At 31.8% G+C, this 23,925-nt stretch overlaps 1 pseudogene; it reads left to right on the plus strand.

Moving 5' to 3' along the window:
- The first annotated feature begins 1,542 nt into the window (after window positions 1–1,542).
- On the plus strand, window positions 1,543–10,815 carry LOC105137445 (myosin-6-like; annotated as a pseudogene).
- Window positions 10,816–23,925: the final 13,110 nt, after the last annotated feature.

The following is a 23,925-nucleotide window of genomic DNA, read 5'->3' on the forward strand; positions in this document are numbered from 1 at the left end:
TTATAATACAAATAATAATATTTAAAAACCTAAAACCTTGGATCCTAACACATGATTCATTACCCTTGTGTCTTGATGTGAGACCCAAGTGGGTCTGCAGACCTTAGGCGTGCTCATTTGTGTCCTAGGCTGAAGACACACCGCTCACCCAGGTTTGCAACAAGGCACGTGAGTCTAGCCTTAGCAACCTAAGACATGACAACCTTAGCATTAGGTGTCTTCAGCTTAGGACACAACCTCATCCCCTTACAACATTTTAAACTTTATGTGGCAAGGCATGTAGCCATAGCACCGATTGTTTGCGGTCTGAGGCATAACTCTACCCGTTGTAATTTTTGCAATTCTTTGTGGCAAGACATGATAGCCACAATGCCAGATATTTGTAGTCCTGTCATGCCTTTAAAAAAATTACATTGAATGTTTTCTTTCAAACAGTCCTTTCAATATCAAATGCATCATAATAAAAAGACAACCCTACCCATCCCTTGTAGTCTTTGCAACTTTTTTATGGTAATGACAGCTTTGTTATTACACTGTTTCATTCCATATTACTATAAATCTTGATGAACATAACTTTTGCTAACACTGTTCCAGTCCATAATGCAATGAATCTTGATGAACGAGACTTTCTCCATATGATTTAGCTTTATGTATAACAACATAAGTAGCGTTTTACATAAGTGAGATAATTTTTTTAAAATAAATATATTATATTTTTCATTGTATTTTTATATAAAAAATTATTAATAACAAACTAAAATGCTTATATATATAATTAAATAAATTGATATTTAATCATAAAACAATTAAAATATTTAATCTTATTATACGGACTTTGCATTCAGTTGTGTTTAGTAGCTTTATTTATTTAATTTTTTTGTTTAATAAAACAATTATATATGCTAATAAAATGAGAAAAAAAGTTATCAACAAAAAAAAATCATCGAATGAAATTATAGAGTTCAACTATCAAACAACTCAATATTGAATGATAAAATTTGAAAAAACAAAAACAAAAAAAAACATTGCAAAAAACAATATAGGTCAACTTTACTAACTTACTAACCTTAAAAAAAAAAAAAATATTTTTAAATAAAAAACACTTTAGAAATTAATCATTAACTTCCAATTTGTTTGTTGAAGGTCTGGATTAATTGCGTCCTTACATTAGTTGAAAGTGAACATCATATATCAATGATATGTTCGAATTAATTCGACATTAATTCTTTCAGTTCAGGCACATCAATTGAGTGGGAGAACGCCGATCCACAATCACAACGAGCTCGACGAAGAGTACTTAAAAAAAGCGTGACGAGAGCACAATTTAATAAATGCTTCAAGTCCATGTAAAACACGTGTCCTTAAAACCTACGACAAAGCTTAATTCTAATTATTAGAAAAAATAAAGCACACCTGCATTGGAGTGTTATGCGTGTGGGAGCACTTCATCCATGGTCACTTTTAGAAAGACAGGGAAGGATAATAATAATAATAATAATAACGGAATATTTTAGTTTCATTTTTGATTTGTTTGAGGTTACAGTCACGAAGTGGTTTATGGTCCCCACCATTGTGCTGTGCTCTTCACGTGACCTCCCTCACTCCCTTCTTCCTCCTTTCAACTATTTTCCCTCCTCGAAAAAACGTTTCCTGCTGTTTTACAATAAACGATGAAGTTGCTGCATTCGTAGAGAGAGGGGAACACAACTCGTTCAGGACAGGACAAGACAAGGCAGGGCTTTATAGAAGATGTTTAGGATCTTGTCGTGACAGCATTTTGTTGCAATTGAAGAATTGGTCCATGTTTTCACTGGCATTGTTTGCTGAGGGAGGGATCTAGGGTTTCCATTGCCTACGATCTAATTCTAATCATTTCCCTTCTCCTCTCTCAATAATGGTATTTCCTTTCTCGACAATATTGTTTAATTATTTCTTCTTGCTTAATGCCGTATTATTGAAGGGAATTTGTAAAGGTTTTAGAAATATCTGTTGCTTTTTATAGATAATTAAAAGTCCTCAGAGTTTAGTTTTTTATCCTATAAAGTGTTGTGCAATGTCTAGAGAGTAGATAATGTGAGTAGGGTGTTATTCTAACTGTAATCCTGCCCGGAGGCCAACCAACTCTTTGGACATTATTATAAACTCTCGAAACTGACAATCAAATCAACATTCTGACTTACCGAAAGTAATTTTTGGAACTTATGAATTGGAACATGCGGTAAGTAATCTTTGAACTCGTGATTTGGCACATGTGGTAAGATATGTCAACGGCTGTAGCCAGAATTTGTAACTGAGTTAAATGTATGGAGTGTGTAGCTTGATGATGGTCAGTTGAGCTGAATAATATTTTGTTTATGAGATTCTGTTCGTAGTAGCAGTTATACTTGCTCCAGCCCCTTCTGTGTTTGGGTGGATGCTATTTTTTTTATTTTAAATGCTGCTTCATGCTCATAAAAGAGACTTTAGTGCTTTACCCACTCGAGTTGATGTTCTGATGAACTGGCGGGCCACACAGGCTGCTCAGGGAAGTTCAATAGTTGGATCTTTTGTTTGGGTGGAGGATCCTGAGGAAGCATGGATGGATGGGGAAGTTGTGGAAGTTAATGGTGAAGATATTACAGTAAACTGTGCATCAGGGAAGATGGTGAGTTCTTTCCAGGAACTTATATCAAGTTTTTATAATAGAATTGAGAATATTCTTGTTTATTAAAAAAGTTTGTTCTTCAAACCCCCTTCCCACCCACCCAATTTATGATTTCCGATCTGATAGATCCAAATGGTTTCCCTAACGCATTCAATGTCTGATCTAAAATATATATGGTTTTATTGACTAGTTCAATCAAATGCTTCCAGTGTGAAGAGTTTGGGAGGTCGTCTTTCTGTTTTGGCTTGTAGCAAAACAAGCTTCATGCTTATATATGTACTCTTATGATTTCAGAAGCCTGGTGGCATCATTGCTCTTCTTGACAAAGCTTGGTATGTATGTTATAGAAAACAGTGGACAACAACCATTCATCCCATTTAATTGATGCAGACATTAAAGAGTATTTTGGTTTGTCAAGAAATTTTCCTTTGATGTTGTAGTGACATATTAGCTTTTGTTTATTGCTTGCAGTATGTTTCCTAGATCAACACATGAAACTTTTGCAGAAAAGCTTTATCAGACTTTTAAAGACCAAAACGTTTTAGCAAGCCTAAGTTAGCACGCGTGACTTCACCATTTGTCATAATGCTGGTGATGTAAGTATGCTCTGGTTTTCGGTTCATATGAGAGTGTGCCACAATATTAGTTCTTCATGTAGCTACTAAAAAGTGAAGCACAACCAAATACTCACCCAGTAGAATTTTGATTGTAGGTGACATACCAAACTGAACCTTTTCTGGAAAAGAACAAAGATGTTGTTGTCGTGGAGCATCAAGCTCTCCTGAGAGAGTCCAAGTGCTCCTTTGTTTCAGGCCTGTTTCTGCCATTGCCTGAGGAATCTGCCAAATCATCAAAATTCTCATTAGTAGGTTTAGGTATAAGGTCAGTCTATGTATGTTCTAGTGTGCATAAGTTTAATGTGTGTTATAACATTTTTAACATATTTCTGTTTTAACTCTATCTCTGTACAGCAGCAACTTCAAGCATTGCTTGAAACACTGAGTGCCACAGAGCCACACTACATGCGTTTTGTAAAGCCAAATAATGTTCTAATGCCCGCCATCGTTGAGAATAATAATGTTTTACAGCAACTATGTTGTGGGTAATATTCAATATCGTGGCCATTTCATGTGTCATGGTATTTCTTCAGTGATAAAAACCATGTTTGTCATGTATTGTTTATCCAATTCCAGGGAGTGATGGAGGCAATTAGGATTAGCTGCGCTCGATATCCTACAAGAAAGACATTTGATGAATTCGCCTGTTATTTTGCCATTTTGGCACCAGATGTGCTGCATGGCAGGTAGCTTTTTAAAATTTTCTCGTTTAAATTTGTTTCATACTTCCAGTTCTTTTTTTTTATATTCTTTCTTGAATGTGAATTGCATATTTGTTTTTTCTTTTCATTTTCTATTATTTATTCCTTGATAACTGTGATGAGGTTTTTTCTTGCAAGAGGCTTCTAGAGAAGGCGAACCTTGAAGGTTATCAGGTATATTTTTGTTAATTCCTTTTAAGTCAATGAATAATTGTAAGATACTGTTATAGCCTTCACAATTCATTTATAATCCATTTACAACTATCTGAATGTTCGTCCATTACATGCTCACATGAATTTCTGCACGCGAGGAATGACTATCAGTCAGGCAATGAATGCGTGTAGAAATCATGTTTATTATTATGAGCTCTCTTTGGAATTTATAGCTGTACAGTATTTCTGCTGTTATAAATTGTTGGGCTAAACCATTCAAACACCATTGAACTATAGGCCATTTTGATTGACACCCCTGAATTAATTTTTTTCTTATGTCAAATCTTGAATTATATGGTGTTTTGATTGACACCATTTCTGTTACATTCTGCCCAATTTAGTCATTAAATATCACATACAAGGTACATATGTTTTCCTTAAAAACTACAAAAAAGTCATAAAACTGCCAAGAGTTTTTAATGTTGGTGAGGGTCGATTTTTCTAATTTTTTTGACCATTTTTTTAATGATATTTTGATATTTTATAAGAATACATGTGCAGCTCGCATGTTATTTAACAGAAAAATGGATGGACTGTAATGGAAGGGGTGTCAATCAAAACTCCTTCAGGGTGGCAATCAAGATGACCTGTAGTTCAAGGGGTGTTTGTACGGATTAACCTAAACTGTTGTTATTGCATATTTTCTACGTATGGAATAAACTAGGATGCAGTGTTAATCACATGCTAAAATCCCGAGACAATTAAAGAATGTCCCATTGAATCATTTCAATTGCAGATTGGCAAAACAAAAGTTTTTCTTAGAGCGGGTCAGATGGCGGAGCTAGATGCTCGTCGAAGTGAGGTGTTAGGAAGATCTGCATGCACCATCCTGAGGAAAGTTTGTTCATATCTCTGTTGCAAAAACTTTATCTTGTTGCAGCAGTCTGCCATTCATATCCAAACTTTGTGTAGAGGTATCAGTAGCTTCATATAAATGCATCCCTTAGTTAATTTGACTGTAGATGATACACAGGAATATTTTTATAGTGGTTCTATAGCCATAAAATTAATGAATTTAGAATGTATTGGTCAATGATTGAAATTGTATCAACTCATGCTTTATTTAATTTGGTTGCAGCTGAAGTAGCATGTAATAAGTTTGAATGCCTGAGAAGAGAAACTACTTGTTTGAAAATCCAGAAATATTCTTGCATGTATCTTGCGAGTAAAGCTTACAACAACTTGCGCTTTTCAGCTTTCTCCATTCAGTCAGGTATACGTGGAATGGCTGCTTGTTATGAGCTTTGGTTCAGTAAGCAGATGAGAGCTGCAATTGTCATTCAGGTTAATTCCAAATCTTTATATAAGAAATTGGTTATTGTTCTCTTTTGTTCGTTTTCTTTTTTTTGCTCTTTATTTTACCTTCTTTCTTCAATCTGGAAAGTGATGTTGTGAAGTGAGTAGAGAGTGAAACTTATTTATTTTTCAAGTGCTGTCTAGCCATTCCATATAGTTGGGAAATAGATGATTGTGAGTTTGTTAGAATATTTATGACAACAGCAGTGTGTTTTATTTTCAATAAAAATAATTCATCCAAGGGTTGTGCAACACTAGAACAATGGACATGCCACAGTGTATGTCTATGCAAATGTGAGACATTATTTTGCTTAGGGACATGGGATTAAATCTTGTCTTTCTGGAGTGACTTAAGGGGTGGGATAGAGCTACCCAAAGTTGAGCCAACCAGCCTTTGAACAAATCACCTGACATAATTTGCCATGGTCTTTGCTGGCAATTCAGTCAGTCGCTGCACATCTGTTGATTGGATTTTTTATTTTATTTTATACTATATAGGCTTTCTTAATCTTATTGGAGCTCATGCTTTGTCAGAGTCAATGCCGAAATCACTTGGCTCTGTTTCATTATTTGAGTTTAAAGCGAGCAGCAATCGCCGCTCAATGTGCCTGGAGAGCGCAGGTTACACGTAAATAATTGCAGAAACTTAAAATAGTGACATCTTCTTTCTTTAATTTCTACTTTCTTCTCCCATAAATTATATGTAAGACTGCAAATCCTGGTTTGCAAATTTATTCTCCATTTTTTTTTCCCTGCACTGTTCTGTAACTAATCTAAATAGTGGATGACTTTTAGTTTTATTTTTCTTTCTCAAAATAAACTCAGCTGGTTGGGATTACCGCTGCTGAAAATTTGTTATTTTATTTATGAAGCTAGCCTTGTGTTTCAGCTAAAGTAATTGATTAATTCTCTCTCAAGTTTTGCTAACATCCCTCCTTGATCTTTGGGCATCCGCATATTTTCTGTTTACTTGAATGCCCCCTGTAAAGTTTTTCATTAATCGAAATTCATACTTGGAGAGGAACTGATAAACTTCTGAAACTATTTATCTTGCCTCATTTGCATGCATGTTTGGGTAAAATAGCATCTAAAATTTGAATCATTTAGTCTTTTCACCAGCCAAATTCCATCCTCGAATTCTCAATTTGTTCAAATTTGCAGGCCCCGTCCCTTTGGTTTTCTAAAGAAGTTATATTTGCTAGTATGTCATTGTCTCGTCCAATATGTCTGCAGGCTGCTAAGGAGACTGGTGCTCTCCAAGCTGCAAAAAGCAAACTGGAAAGGGAAGTTGAAGAACTAACCTGGCATCTGCAGCTGGAAAAACGAACGAGGGCAGGGATGTTTGTTTGCTTGTCTCTCTCTTTTCTTCTTAATAAATGAACCACAACATATGAACTCAACTTCCCTCTATTTGTATGATATCTTAATAACTATGTGTGAAAAAAATATTCAAACCTCTGTTGAGCTCCAGAGAGAGATGAGATAATTAATAATTTAACCATTCACTTTGTGCTGAGGAATAGTGTTGAAGTTAAAATTACAATCTAGAATGCACATATGGATATGCTAGCTGTGTCTATTGACTAGAAGCATGAAGTTGATTGGATTTATTCATTTTCCAGTATTTTGTTTTCTTTATTTTGTGTAGCTATTTGGTATTTACTGTTTAGAAGTGATGCTTCTATTGAACGCAGGCTGACCTAGAGGAATCCAAAACACAGGAAATGCTAAATTATGTACAGAATTTCAAAATGCAACTTGAACTTAAGAATCTAAAGCTCTACTAATCAAGGAACGCGAGGCTGTAAAGAAAGCAGCTGAACAGTTCCCCATCACACAGGAAGTCCCAGTTATTGATAATGAACTGGTGAATAAACTTACTGCTGAAAATGAAATTCTCAAGGTAAAGATTTTATACATTGCTATTTGCTTCTAAATGAACTTTGGTTCTGTTACAGGCTTGCAAATGACTGTATATGCATTGCTTAAATATGACAGGATTTAGCATCAAGAATGAAGGAGAAAAAAGAAAAATCCTCCTGTTTGAGGTACATGTCTCAACTTTCACTTGAATGGTGTTTCGTGGATGATACTTTGTAGGCTATGGTAAGCTAAATGGAAAAGAAAATTGATGAAACAGAGAAGAAAAATGAAGAGACAAATAAGCTTAGTGAAGAGTGACTGAAGCAGGCTTTGGATGCAGAGTCAAAGATAACTGAGCTGAAAACAACCATTCAGAGGTTTCTACAGTGATTTCTATTTATGTCAAAAGTAGTCAAGTACTTAAATTGCATTTTAAGTCAATGTGGAAGCAGGATAAAGGGATTTTTCCTTGATAACTTGGGGTTAATTATATGAATTTAAATTATTGACAGTATCCTTTCTCAGGCTTGAAGAAAAACTTTCTGACTTGGAAGCTGAGGACCAAGTTCTGCAGCACCAAGCATTGTTCAGTTCATCTTCAAGAAAAATGTCAGAACATTTAGAAATTACCTCCCTGGTAAAGTGCTTGTTTTTTTTTTTTTGAACTACTTTTCTCATGCTAACCTTTGGAAACTTATTGAAACTACTCCTTTTCTCATGCTAACCTTTGGAAACTTATTAATTCTTTTCCTTCTCTTAAACTGCTGCAGCATCTAGAAAATGGTCATCATGTTAGTGAAAAAAATAATGATACATAATTTAATTTTATTTAAGACTTGTTTACCATTGTCTGAATATTCCTGTATTAACTATCGCCCTGATTGAGCAGACGTCTTCAGGAACCACCAACCCGAGCTAGAAGGTTAGGTACTGATGCTGACAAAAGATTGAGGAAGTAACAGATTGAACGGCTACATGTACGTGCTTAAAGTGGGGAAAACAGTTTGGTTTGGGAGTTTAAATGGTTTGATGTAATCTTGATTTGTTCATTTTTTTTCCTGTGATGTAGGAGATTGTAGATGCTCTGATCAGATGTGTGGAGCAGAATCCTGGGTTTAGTCAAGGAAAACCAGTTGGAGCCTTTACCATTTACAGACACCTTCTCCACTGGAGATTGTTTGAAGCAGAAAGAACTAGTGTATTTGATTGTCTTATTCAGATGGTTGTTTCTGTTATAGAGGTAACTTGATTTTTTCCTTTCACGCTTGATTTATTTGGAAATTGTCCTGCCTCTAAACCAAACCACAGCACAGATAACTGAAGAACAACAGAATTCTTTTTGAGTTCTGTGATTTGATTTGATATCTAACATGCTTGATGTTGTTAATGTAATGCTTGCAGAACCAGGATGACAATAATCATATGGCATACTAGTTATCTAATACCTTGACGTTGTTGTTCTTACTTCAATGGACTTTAAAAGGCAGTGGTGCAAATCCAAATTTGCCTCCACCTCCAACATCATTTTTTGAAAGGATGGCCAAAGTAATTAGATACCCTCCAGAAATTTATTTTGTAGTAATGCTCACAGAAAAATGATTTAATAATCTTAAAAAATCATGTAACTACATTTTGAAGACACATAACTCTACTTTAATTCACAAAATTGTATTCTTCTTTAATTCTCAAAATTTTATTTGATGTCCTGCTTATGCAAGTGACCTGATATTTTTTCAGAGTTTCTGTTTGCTTATGCTAGTGACCTGATATTTTTTCAGAGTTTCCCTTCATTGCCTTCTTCGGCCAATCGTAAAATTGGTAAAGATATACAGCTGGTCGAGGCTAGGTGTTCAGCTTTGCTTTTTAAACAGCAGCTGACAGCATATGTGGAGAAGATGTATGGCATCATTCAAGATAATTTAAAAAAGGATTTATCACTCTTCTTTCTTCTTATATCCAGGTAAACTGACCTTGATTCTTCATCTATGAATCTTGCCATGATGTATTTAATGAGTTTTTTTTCTCCCTTTCAGTAGATGGGCGAGTCCTCAATGATTTAAAATCTTACATAATTTATGCTGTAATGTTTTGTTAAAAACTAACAGGAATGAAATGATTCATTGCATGGACCATTGAAATGCATTTTTATGTTAACCATAGATTTTGATTAAGTGTCATCCTCTATTGAGATTTTACTTTTGTTGCTTATCTTGCCTTTCCTTCTTCCCTTTGGTTTTCTTTTGTAATTAGATTTGTAAACTTTTCATGTTGTTGCATTGATGTATTCTTGTGCAAATGTTTGAAGATATCTGCTATAGCATTCTGATGTTGGAATACAGATCTGGAAACCAGTTTTTTCCTTGGCTTGAATGCATGTTCTTTTTAATTTTTACTACCAAGAAAAATGACAATGGTAACTGCGAACCTTGATAAAAAATATCAACTAAGCCTACCCTCCCGGTATTCAGAATTCATCTAATTGCGAACCTTGATCCTAATTTCATCCCAGGCGTTCTAGGTTTGTGGTAACTATGGTCTATATGTTTGGAGTTTGATATTCTGTAATTTGCTAAGAAATCATTAGTTTTGAGAATGCTAACTTGTTAGCAATCTCGTCACCTGACACTATAATTTATTACTTTTTCCAGTCCTTTTCCCCATATTTAAGTTGAATTGTACTTCAGTATTTTTATAAACCATCATCCCCTTTGTAAAGTTTAGTTGGGCATTTGAAATTCTGCATTAGCTGCTTTTCTGCTTTGCTCAAATAGAAATGATTCTTTCAATTGTTTTTTTAACTATCCTCCTTCAGCATACCGTTTCCTTCCAGGTTATACACTAGAAATCGAGAATTTCATGTGATGAAATTACAGATGACCTTTGCCGGGTATGCCTCTCCCTCCCTCCTCTCTCTCACAAAGAGCGCGCGTGCGCAGAGACGCATCTTGAATTGACAAAATATCATAGCTGTTCGAGAGCTAGTTATTACAGCAAAATTCAATTAAAAGAACTTGGTGGAAACAGGCACATTGTTTGGCAATTTGTCAGAATTGAATCAAAGAATAATGATAGCATTACTACACTCTTACTAACTGCTGTGGCAGCCGGTGACAGGTGTTGTGTGGTTCATGATAAAATGTGATAGATCAATTTAGGGATCACCATGTGTGATTTTAGTGAATGTTGGTAAAATGTCTATACATCTTGCATTACCATGTGAGCAATTGCCAAGTTATAGTTTTTCTGGTTAATATATCAAGATTGCCATGCTCTGCATCATTCAAACTCTCTCGCGCACATCATTTCTTCCTGGTTTCAGGTCCTGAGTGTTCAACAGTTATACAGAGTTTGTACTTTATACTGGGATGACAACTACAATACTCGTATCTCCTTATGTAAGCTGGATTGGATTGATCATTGATCATTAGATTTTTTAGTTTAAGTTGCCCAGCTATTGATCTAAATATGTTAATTTTTTGTGTGTTACTGTATCTTGTTTTTGTGTAGGTGATTTCCTGCATGAAAATACTAACAAATGATTCGAATGATCATTACTCATTCTCTTTTAATGGAACAAAAATTTCTTCACTAGAACAACATTAAACAAGATAAAATTGATTTTTATACTGTTTAAAGATGCACCAAACAACTTCACAAAACAATTATCATGTTCCGTCCATTATTATCCTGACATACCAAAATTATCAACTTCCTCTTACTGAACGAGCAGCGGTTGTTGCCGAAGGACAATGCCTTCTGTCTTCAATATTTGCACGAGGTGTTGATGGCAGAATCTGTTAAATTCAGAGTCAGATGTTTTAGAACTAGACTGTAATCAACAGAGACAAGTTGAAGTGATATGGATCGAAAAACATTTTCCACCTCTACAGTGCATATCTCTGGGAAAAGGAAGGAAAAGAACAAAAGAAGCAAAGAGTTCTGTTATCTGCAATTGCCGAGTCGTTTCGCTGGTTTAACTTCGATGCATGTCCTCAGCTCTCGTCTCAATCGAATGTCACGATAATCGACTCAAATAAAATATTCCCAGTTCGATAGGAAACTAAACTTTAATTATTGAAATTTATGTCGAGGTTTCATCTGAGGCCACCATTTGAAGGACAATTTCTGTGACAGGATAAAAATTAAACAGTGACGAAGGCTTACCGAATGATTAATTTACCCAGGCAGCACATGCCGCTACTGAACTCCGAAAACAATCCCATTAAAGGCCTTGCTTGACCGGTTCTTCCTGGCCAGATTCTTCCAGCATTCATGTGCTCACATGGTGCTGCCATGTTTCCGTTTCTGATTCTCTCATTTGGTAGAAGGTTTGACTGGAGATTATTTGTCCGATACTCTCAGTTAATACAGTTATGGAGTTAGTTGCATGTTGATATACTTAAACATATTTCTATCTATTTGTCATTAATAAATGAATGCATCGAATTATTCAACCATTTATCATCATTTTTCTCGGATCATTCCACATTATAAACCTTTTTTTGGGTATATTTGACTAAATGGATTTATGTTCATTCATTTAGGTGAGGTTGCTTATGGAAACCGCATTTTTTTTTTTTAATTTAACGTTGGCTTGCTCTGGGAAATACAATGGGTTAATTCTACCATGTAAGAAAATCCGGGAACCTTTCTTAAAATGCATATAAAGAGGAGATGACCCCTGCTTAGGCAGAAATAGCTTACCTCACATGCCTACAGGTGTGAAATAACTTGTATCACACCTATGTCGATAGCAAAACTAAAGGACATACGTTTGGTTATTCTATTTTGTTTTTGTATTTTAGTACTGTTGTTATTTAAAATATTTTTTATTTAAAAATATATATAAATAATATTTTTACTTTTTAATATTAGCATATTAATACGATAAAAAAATAAAAATAAATCAAAATTTTTAAAAACATGAGACCAACTGCATTTTCAAATATATTTTTAGTGCTTATTTGATATTATGGTTATGGTTGTTTTTAATTTTTTTTTTATATATATATATTAATTTTTTTTTTTATTAGCACATCAAAATAATCTTAAAATATAAAAAGATTAATTTAAAATAAAAAATTAAAGAAAACATTTATTTTTTAAATATTTTTAAAATACAAAAACAATCATATTTTTAGTTAAAATGATATATACAATTTAAAATATAATGAAATAAAATTATTTTTTTTTTTAATTTAGAGATCGAGCAATTAGGAGGATAATTTGTTTTTGATAAAATCATTAAGGAGTAAACGATACTTTTTTTTATTGAGTTTTGGATCTACGGAAAAGGGATTTTTTTTTTCCGATCAAATTTTACAATTCTCATGATCCTGAATCCCTCCCCGGCCAATTCCTAGCTTAGAAGAAGCAAAAAACTCTAACTAGTTCAAAAAATATTTTTTTTATTACAATCTCCCTTAATAATTAAATTTTGGATGATAATATGGAGAAAAAATCACTTATCAACCTCGCTAAATCTCCAATTCGATTAAAAATAGTTCCAACGACCTCTCTAGTTCTTCTTATATTTTTTTTTCTTTAGAAGATTCATCACGGGATTGCTCTTCCCTTTCCAAAACTAAAATTTTTAGAGAACGTTACCATGTTCTCATAAATTTAATTTTTTAAAATATTTTAAATCGAGCCACTGAAATTAAAAATATTTTTTTAAAAATAAAAAATATCATTTTAATATATTTTAACATAAAAATATTTTAAAAAATAACCACAATCACAATTCTAATCCTACCCTAAATTAAGCTAACAGCCACAATAATTTATGATCATATCCTAATTAATTGCATATTTCGGCTCAAGCGAATCTCGTATATAATGCTTTGAAAGAGTATTTGAATAATAGCAGGAGGAGGTCGTTTATGAATTTTAAATTCAAGAACCAATCAAAAGAACGTGGCCGCATCTTCACATACTAACCTTCACATGATCATCTTTAGCAAGTTTCTGCGTGTTTTTCCTAAAGATATATGATTGAATCCTGCTCAGCCAAAAAGAGCTTTTGGCTTCTTCTTTTTTTATTATTATAAACTCTTGGCCTTTTCCGTAAAAAAATCAATAAAAAACCTAGTAATAAAATCTTTAACCAATCCAACTAATAACAAGTCATGGTTGAAGAAAAATATCAGTGACTTCACCTACGTCCAAAATCTAGATCAACTTGCAGCGTGGAGTAAAATCCAATTCTCGTCTTGTTGGTTTTTTTTTAAGATTGAATCCTGCTCAGCAAAAAAGAGCTTTTGGCTTCTTTTTTTTTTTTTTATTATTATAAACTCTTGGCCTTTTCCGTAAAAAAATCAATAAAAAACCTAGTTATAAAATCTTTAACCAATCCAACTAATAGCAAGTCATGGTTGAAGAAAAATATCAGTGACTTCACCTGCTACGTCCAAAATCTAGATCAACTTGCAGCGTGGAGTAAAATCCAATTCTCGTCTTGTTGGTTTTTTTTTAAATATTTTTGTTTTGTTAAAACAAGTTGTTTTAATTTTTTTATTAAAAAAATTAGTTAGATTTTCTAATTCATGATTAGACTTTGTCGTGACTAGACACTTTAAATTTTATAGCTATAATAATAAAAAAAAATATTTGGTAAAATTCTAAAAATAATTTTGAAAATTTTTTATAAAATAAAGCTTTTAAGATTTTTATTCTTATTATAAATTTGATGAGTTTAACTCAGGTTGACTCGAATCGTCTTATTATGTTTTTTTTTAGTTAATTATTTTTCAATTTTATCTTTTAACATTATCTTAATTGAAAATTAAATTTCATGATTTGTTTCGATATGTTTTTTATTGAATTATCTCAGTTTTAGGTTGTTTCGGGTTGACTCGAGTTATTTTTTAATTAAATTATTTTTAATTTTATCATCTAATATAAATTAACTTTTATAACTTATTTTAAATTAAACTATATTTTTATTGGTTATTCAAATTGTTTTTGAATTCATGAAGTTAACATTGTTAAAAAAAAATACATATGTTTTTTATTGAATTATCTCTGTTTTAGATTGTCTCGGGTTGACTCGAGTTATTTTTTAATTAAATTATTTTTAATTTTATCATTTAATATAAATTAACTTTTATAACTTATTTTAAATATTTATTTTAAATTAAACTATGTTTTTATTGGTTATTCAAATTGTTTTTGAATTCATAAAGTTAACATTGTTAAAAAAAAAATAATTAATCCGACCGTAACATATGTCAAGTCAAAAATCTAGAAGCAACTAATTAGGTAGCATGAGGATAATGATGGGTACATCAAAATGAGCACAGCCATTCTTGAATTAATTAACGGGGTTTCACATTGGATTTATTCATAAACCCACCCTTGATGATATGATGATAGCAATAATCCAACTGAGAGCAATTCAAGCGGGCCATCCTCCATCATCCCTGGGGTAGGTAGGAGGGAAAGGAGAGGAGGGATGAGGACTGGAAGATGAGATGTTCTCCTTATTTGGTAAGAATGATCGAAATGCAAGAAAGGATTTGAACTATCATCCATCCTTCCTAAGTCTTTCATTAAACAATCCACATCCATACTAATGAACTCATAAAAAATGGTTTTTATGATTAATGTGAAAGCGAAATGTACTTACCAATTAATATAATAAGCCTGAAAATTTCTTCAAATCCATTTAATTAATTTCCCTTTGTTTCCTAGTGACCCACATGACCTCGGAGTACCAAATCCTTTACATAACAAGAATATTGACAATATTATATATATATAAACAATAATATTGACAATAAAATAAAGATGATGGAGCCACAAGAAAGATACATGGTTGAGTAAGAGCAAACCCCATCATGGCATTTGGAACACTTGACCGAAATTAGGCTTCATTCATTAATTCAAACTTCACGACCGACCTCACCATCAATCTAATCCTATCATTGGAGACCGTGCTTTAATATTAATTAGGGAGTGATATTCCGGGAGAAGGAGCCCGCCCCTATGCCCTATAGTGATTTGCCAATAATCCCTATATTAATTAATTTTCTCGGGCTTTTGTACTTGTTTACGATTCTATTCTTCTTGATTATAACTTCTGGTTTGTTCCCTAAGGACTGAGATTTTTTCTGATAAATTTATTAACCATATTCTTGTCAATTAGACAATATATTTTCTGATAAATTTTATTGGGCTTTCATAAGAAGATCATTGCTTTATTAACTATATATTCTCGTCAATTAGATTTACTAGAGAAAAAGACAGAAAAACCATTATTTGAAACTAAAGCAATGATCTTCTCATGTGTTCCATTATATATATATATATATATATATAAAAACAGTGATTAATTCTTGTGATTCAAATCAGTGATCACAAAGTCAAATAGGAGATGTACATGATTATACACCTATATGGTTTGTAACATGGGGGCTAATTATAAGATCAAACAATGTGTTTTCCGCTAATGATGCATGCCTTGGCTTATTGACTATACCGAGGAAGAAAATTCTTGCATGAATTTATTATTCCACTTTTGAACTTCGCAGCTAACTTCTCACGAATCCATGTGAGCCTTGACTATATTAGTGTGGATCGTATATTAGCTACCCTCCAAGACATTTTATCAGAATATAAAAGCAGCACTTACTAGAGCTTTCACATAATTTACAAGGATACACAGGAATATGATAGATCCTCTAAAGCTATAATCTTACGGCCGGTCCCTTTCCTAATCATTGTTTAAGCTAAACGATACCGGTTTAAGCTAAATTTAGAGGTAAAGGAGTGGGAATCAATGGCAAAGTATTCAGTGGGTAAGAAAACTGTTAAAGATGAAACGTTTATGGTGTTTTGGTAAAACAAAAAAGTGTAAATAAATGATAATTGCGGAACCAAAGTTAGTGTCATAGTCAATATTGGTGCATCACTGGGTAAGAAAATCGTTAAAGATGAAACGTTTATGCTGTCTTGGCAAAACGAAAAAGTGTAAATAAATGATAACTGCGGAACCAAAGTTAGTGTCAAAGTCAATACTATATCATTCGCTATAATGGCTATCAAAATTCTTAGATCTACGATAGAATTTTTTTATCAATATTTATATTATTATTTTATTAGTATTGAGTTTACTGATGGCATCCAATTAAAAATGCTTCAATAGTAAAACTTTTATCTATAATTTTTGGTCTATTTAAGAATATCTCAACAACAAAATTATTGATAGATTTATCGATGAAAAAACACTTAAAATTTTTTTTTTACTCATTTTATTCTATTAGTATTTCCATTGAGAAGTTTGTAATATAACCTATAGAAATATCATATGTAATTTCTTTGGTGATTGTAGTGGTATAATGTCATTGCATATTTTTTTTTTAACTTTCTGAAATATGCTGACAAACTTAATATGTCGGTAAGATCATTGATAATTATTTAAAAAAAATATATTTAACAGAACTAGAAAATAATTAAATTCATATAAATGAACACTTCATAATACTCGAGAATTAACTAAGTTGCTTAGAAAAAAAAAGAGAAGAAAATTAATTCAAATAAATTTACAACAAAAAAAAAACAAAAAAAAATAAACAACAACAAATAAATAAATCAACTAAAAACAATTTACCTAACCTAGAAAACCTATTTCATAACCTTTAATATAGCAATAAATAAAATAATTTAATTGAAATTAAACAAAAAAATTGAAAAACAAAATCCTACTAAAATCTAAAAAAAATTGATCTCATATGAAAAAAAAAATCCTTAAACAATATCCATACAATTATTAACAATAGAAAAAATTTAAACAAAATAAAAAACAAATATAATGCAAAATAAAAACACAAAAAAATAAGAAAAAAATCTTACCCTAATATAATTGAGAGTGAAGTCGAGAAAATAAAAAAAATTCATAAAGTATGTTAATTAAAAAAAATTAAGAAGAGAAAATAAAATAAGAGAAGAAGACATACATACGTGTGGAAGAGAAGAGAAAGAAAAAAAAGGGACATTGCTGTTTTTTACATAAGAAGAAATAAAAAAAAAAAAAGAGGCGTGTCTATTATTAAATGAGAGATCCTAAATTGTTTTATTTGGGTATTTTACCAATTATTTTACCTATAAATAATTAAATATAATATTTTTAACTATTTTGTTGGTGAATTCATTTATAATGTTTAATTTAAAATTTTAATTTAATCAAAAAAATTTAGAAAGTCCTTAAATAACATTGACGACTTTTTAATTTATCTGTGATTCTATCTGTAATATTTAATTTAATCCTCTAAATATTATCGATGACTTTTCAATCTGCTGATTATTTTATCTATAAAGAATAATAATTAACAGTGCAATTGAGAAGTGAACAGTTCCAGATCTTTTTGAAAAATACTAACAGAATTAATCCGTTGATGATATCTTTTGTAGTTGACATAATGAATAGTGTTAGGGAGAAGTGAACACTTTACTAACAAGTTTACAAATGAATTTTATTGACGGTATAAATGACATGTCATCGTATTTTTTAGCTTTGTTTTAATTACTTTTTTTTTCATTATAATTCCCTTGACATATATTAAGAGAATATTTTTATCAGTATGTACCAATAAATATAGCGAGCGAGGGGATATTTCTATGGATAAAATTCATTGTAATTTATTAATAAAAATATTCTATTGGTATTTGTTAATTTTATGATAGTAATAAATACTTATTAATATTTTAATGTCACTCACTTTAAGCCTGATGCATGAGGGCTTACACATGATGATGTACACCACTTTAACCAAAAAATTAAAATTAATGAATACAATATTAAGTAATTAAAACAAATAAATTGAAGTATGATATTGCTATTGACGCACTATCAGTTTGATAAGGTATGATTTTAGTTTTGATGTTCAGCATATGTATTCTAGATTCAACTTTCGTATAATTAGATTGAATCTTTCTCATATTAGGCAATTTTAGGCAGATCATTTATATCTGATCTAATGTATTCATGAAAAAAAAATTGCTATTAGATTGTAACATGAAGAATATCCTTACTTACAACTTCAACATCTTGTTAAAATAATAACGATAATCAAGTGATGATGTTAGTGATATAAATCTGCATGTGTGCGTATGCTTACTTGTGCCTTGTCTTTTTTTAGATATCCAAGGATGAAGAAGAACAGATATCCCAAGAGTTCATACATGTCTAACTTATGATCGATGATCAGTCATAATCCCTATTAAAGGACCCTCCAGCGCATATTTAATGGAAATGGATAGGTACTCAAGGATGGGTCTTGTTGCAGTATCCTCAGCTCATCTTTCTTATTATTATCGCGATGAGTCGTGTATGATCGGTAGCTCTTCTTGTTCTGATGTTGCTATCAACGAGCTCATGCAGCACATCATGAATTAATATAGCTAGCCCACCTAGCTTGAGCACACACTTCTTGATGCTCTATCAAGAAAATGAAAGTGGTCATCATCAGAAAGAAAAGATTTGCGACCCCATGTTGATCGCATAGTAATTAGCAACAATATCATAGTCGCAAGGTAGGCCATTATCCCAAGCTGGCTAAAGCAAAGCTTCCGAGGCATTGGAAGTTATGGGAACTCGGAAACTGGGAGTGCGTGATCATCACAATATCCACTCTTCTCTATCACACTCGACAAAGGATAAATGCTTCTTCTTTAATTTCCCCCCCTGAGGCTTAATCTTGAAATATCTTCATAGAAATTCCACACTGTACGTAATTGTTTGATCACGACTGCTTTCTTTATTGTGATAATTAACTAACTCACGGTAAATACATACAATGCACCAAGACCTCCTTCAAATTTTGATTTAACCTCTTTCATTAATTGAATCACACATTGAATATCACTGATAATTTGGTCCCTTTTCTTTTCATTCTAAATCCTCTAGGAGATGGCATAACAGTTTTGGAATGATGATTTCTGTTCATTTCGAAGCTTATAGAGATATGAACCCAAGAATCCCCAAACGCTAACCCTAACTTTGCATGAAAACAGTGAAGATTATAGATGAAATCAAAGTTCCATGCACATGCAGCCGCCTCTTTTTCCCATGAAAACTCCCTGTATCCGGCCACTTGCCAAAGTACTATAAGCGATGTTACATTATTGGTTTATGATTCAATGTCATATTCTTCATAAACACTCGAGAAGTTCAGAGAAATTCTTTAGCTGTATGCCATGATACGCACAACTAAGAAACGTGGTTCGGGTGGTCCAAGGGCCACGTGTTTGCGTGCAAGAACAAAGTATGCAAAGCAAGGGTGTGTGGTTCCAGATTCCAATGGAGGAATTGAGTCCTCCGAGTGAAATAATCAAGCTCCTCTTACCCCTACAAAATCAACTAATTCACGTGGGCACATTGTGCTAATCCTCCTCGTCGACGTCGGCTTGGCTTCTTGGACATTGAAGTTGGTCGATATTTATACAGATGGATGTTCTCTTAATTAAATACTAGAAAGGTACGTCGTCCAAACTCAAATCTCTCTTCTCTAAAATCAGGACAAGAGAATAGTTGTCAAGTTTCGCTTTCCAAGAGTTAATCCCCTCTTGCTTTTGCCAATTTTGGAAGTCAACAACAAATTATTTCGATTCATTGTGTAGAACACGCGATATCTTGGTCTATCGAACCGTTAATTCCTAGTATATTTACTTTCTGATCTCCACTTAATTAATTTCCTGTCTTTTATTTTTCTTTGGAAAAACCCACACACACACACATATATCCGTGTTTTTGTTACACTCATGTTATTTTTGTATATTAAATATAATGATGTGTAAATAAACTAGACATATTAATTATGTGCAAATTAATCATTGACTACTAAGCAATTCCTTCGAGATAAATCACTACAAAAATTAGACAACTCTAATGCGCAAATCTTGCTATACTATTAAATAGAGTGTTATCTAACCCCCATAATTAAATATAGGAATTAATTAAGATCAATACTTTTCTTAAAAATATATATTATTATATAAAAAAGCTCTTTATTAGGTAACAGTATAATCTTGTATTATTATTATTATTATTATTATATTATATATCTTGGATATCTGTCTTTAATTTCCCACCCGCTGTTAATTATAACTACCATGTCAAATCTTGGAAAAGCGTAGCCGCATCATCGCATGTTTCAAACCCAACCATTAAACTTTCTTGGTACTTGAAGAAGCTTGCATTTTATCTACCCACTAAGCTAATTAACAATTAGTATCACACAAATGGCTCAATAGGTTACATTAACGAGACAATTCCGAAAAACCGAAACATAATGTATCGAAAATGTAACTTACTCGAACAAGTAGCTTATTTTATCTTTATATTTTAAAGATTATTGTAAATAAATCCTTACGTGTATAATTATATATATTATATATTTCATTTTTAAATGACGTATCGGAAGGAGGATAGATTATTATAAGAATTAAACTTATGAGTCAAGTCCGGTTTAATTGTAATATTTTAATTGATTTAGATGGTATATGACAATTTCAATTAATTTTTACACCCATGTGATATCTTGAAAAAAATAAGATATACAGGAATTATTAGGATTAAAAAATTAATTTCATGTAATGACTAAACATACAAAATAAATTGTTGAATTGTCTTGCATTGTTAAGGTACCAGGAGGAGATACATCTGGTTTTAAAAAATAAACTTAAGAAGGAAGGAAGATTTGCAACTCGAGCCCACACACCATGAGGCAGGATCATATATTTTTTTTGTCTCATGAAAAAATAAAGTTTGGTATTGCTAGAGCGTTTTAAAAAAGAAATAAAAATTTACGGGTTATCAACCTGATGAGGTTAAATAAGATGATTTTATTTTCATTATAAAAAAAATAAATAACTACAACAAATGAATCAAATAATAATAAAAATGATTGTAGTAACTTGAATAAAAAAAAACCCCTTTAGTCTAAAAAATCAAACTAGGATGAAGCAAGAAAAAAATTTAATTTTATAAACCATCTCAATATATATATATATTGGATGGTAGTTTATTTCTTTTAAGGGCACTTTAGTATGTGATAAAAAAAAAGAAGCAAAAAAACTGAGGTGTCCCTAGTTAATTGCATAATAACTAATGAATTACTGGAAAAAATTAAATTACTCTTAACACTAAAGCTACTGGGAAGGCCATTGATTTTTTTGATTAAACTCTAGTGGTGAATAGTAAATTCAGTCTATATGCACATTAAATTTGCCTTTTGTTTTAGTCTTTTTTTGTTATTTATAAATTTTGAAAACAGGAATAACGGCCTATAATAATAAAAAAAGATCCATTGGAGATGTAATTAAGAATTAAAAACACATTAGGTATTGCAAGGATTTATCAGAGAATATTTTGAATTAATTAATAAAATCTTTTAGTCATCGATTAAATTGAAGAATTCTCGTAATATAATTATGTTTTTCCATTGATAAAAGGAAGGTCTTGCAACAATCAACACCTGTATTTATTAAATTTCTTCCAAACATGCATTTAATTAATTGTTTATATATATATATACAAAAAGAGAGGCTAGAACTGGAGATTTTTTTAATAGAAGATCGATGGTTGCATTTTGTAGTTAGATGAGCATGATTATGATGAGATTATATTAACCACACATATTCCTAATTAGAGAATTTAATTTTATTACATTTAATTAATGGTTGATTTAAGTGTTGGTAAGATATATCCATAACGATATATATACACACATCAGTGCCAGAGGACAGATTAATATTGTGATTTAAAAAAAAAAATGTGATGATAAAAATTAATCCGCAATTAATTCGGCCTTGATTGCATTATTACAAAATCTACCAAACTTATCATTAGGGTTTCTGATGATTGAATGCATGGTTGGTGAAGTTATAAGGGTCCTTGCTTGGAGAACGCTGCCAGTGCTCGATCATGTGCTCATAATGCAGCCAAAATTCATTAATTTTGTACTGGTTGGCTTCTCCACATGAGACATGCCTGGTTGACTTCACCTCAATATATAACAAATTTTCAGATTTAACACGACCCAGGCTCTGTAATTAAAACAAATATTAAATAACTTATACTCTAACTAGATATTTATTCTTACATTTCAAAAATTTTTATTTTTTTATTTTTTATTTTAAATTAATATTTTTAGATCAATTTTAATAAATTAATATTAAAAATAATTTTTCAAATAAAAAATTATTATTACATTCTTAAATACCACCACGGAGACCGAGTACTAGGTAGGTTCATGGAAACCAACTTCTGGTTTCTTCACGCTCTGTGAAAACACATTGGAAGGGAACGTGACCTCGCCCTAGCCAAGATTTTTTTTTTATTATTGGAATTATGTGACGGCTTGGATATTTGAGGGTAGCTAAATAACTTTTTTCTTGCCCGGCTTTTATAAATAATAAAATTAAAGTTCTATCTATATGTAAACTAAACTAGTTTAGGATGCTTTTATTTGAAACGTTAATCAGATATATTATCTTTTAAAAGAGTTAAGATTAAAATTAGATTTGTAATATTAAATTAAATTAGTTTTCTCCTCTCACATCAATTGCTGTTTAATTGTTGTAATATCAAAAATATGTTGAAATCGTCCAGGAGATAGCCTAATAATAAAAATTTAAAATTAAAAAGTTTGTTTTTATGTATTTTCAAGTTTAAGTTTTATAGTTGTTGATGCGATAATTATTGAAAATTTATATAATTATTAATTTAAAAATTTATAAAATTAATCGAGATGAACTGATCTGTATATCTTACATTAATAAATAAATAAAAATTGTTGAACCATCCTCTCGTTGTTTACTAATTTTAAATTAAGAAGTATTAATACCATACTATTTGAATATAATACTAGTAGGTATATGTATGTTTTGGGCTTTGCGAGAAGGCAAGGCGCGTTTGAGTTTTCCTTTATGGGATCCAAAAAATAAAACCATTAAAAAAAACATCTACTTATAGCTTTTAGCGGGATTTAAATTGTGCTTAAACAAATTATACTACAAATAAAACTCAAAGTCACCAAACCCTACCTCATTTCCAAACACAATTAGCCGTAAAACTCTTACACGGTGGCGTAATTAGAAACCTTTACTTGGGCAAGCCAAGACACATGGGCATGGACCCCATGAATTATTAAGAGCAAAACAAGCACATTAGTCCACGGTCTCAACGATCAATCTCTGTCGGGACTCGAGTTAGGTTGCTGCGAGGGCTATTATGTAAGAACGCATGTATAGTCTCTGCACAAGCCATTTTCCCAGGAAAAAAAAAAAGAAAAAAGAAGAAGAAATTAGCCCGTTCAAGTCAATTTCCACGCATTAAATACGACTGTCCTGCTTTCGAACGTCGCTTTCTCCTTTGAATTCTGGCGAGATGGCAGCGGGTAGATATTGGAATCTAAAGGTAGATTTCTGAAATGTACTCTGCTGATTGAGACCTTGTTTTGGAACAACGAATCCATGAGGGGAGCTGGGCAGCCCCGCGCATCGTACGATACAAATATATTATATTATATTATATTATATAAAATGAGGATGAGCATTAGAAATGACACTGCACGCGCACATTTTCTCACAG

This window comes from Populus euphratica, unplaced genomic scaffold (assembly GCF_000495115.2).
Source record: "Populus euphratica unplaced genomic scaffold, PopEup_1.0 scaffold81.1, whole genome shotgun sequence".
Taxonomy (NCBI): Eukaryota; Viridiplantae; Streptophyta; class Magnoliopsida; order Malpighiales; family Salicaceae; genus Populus; species Populus euphratica.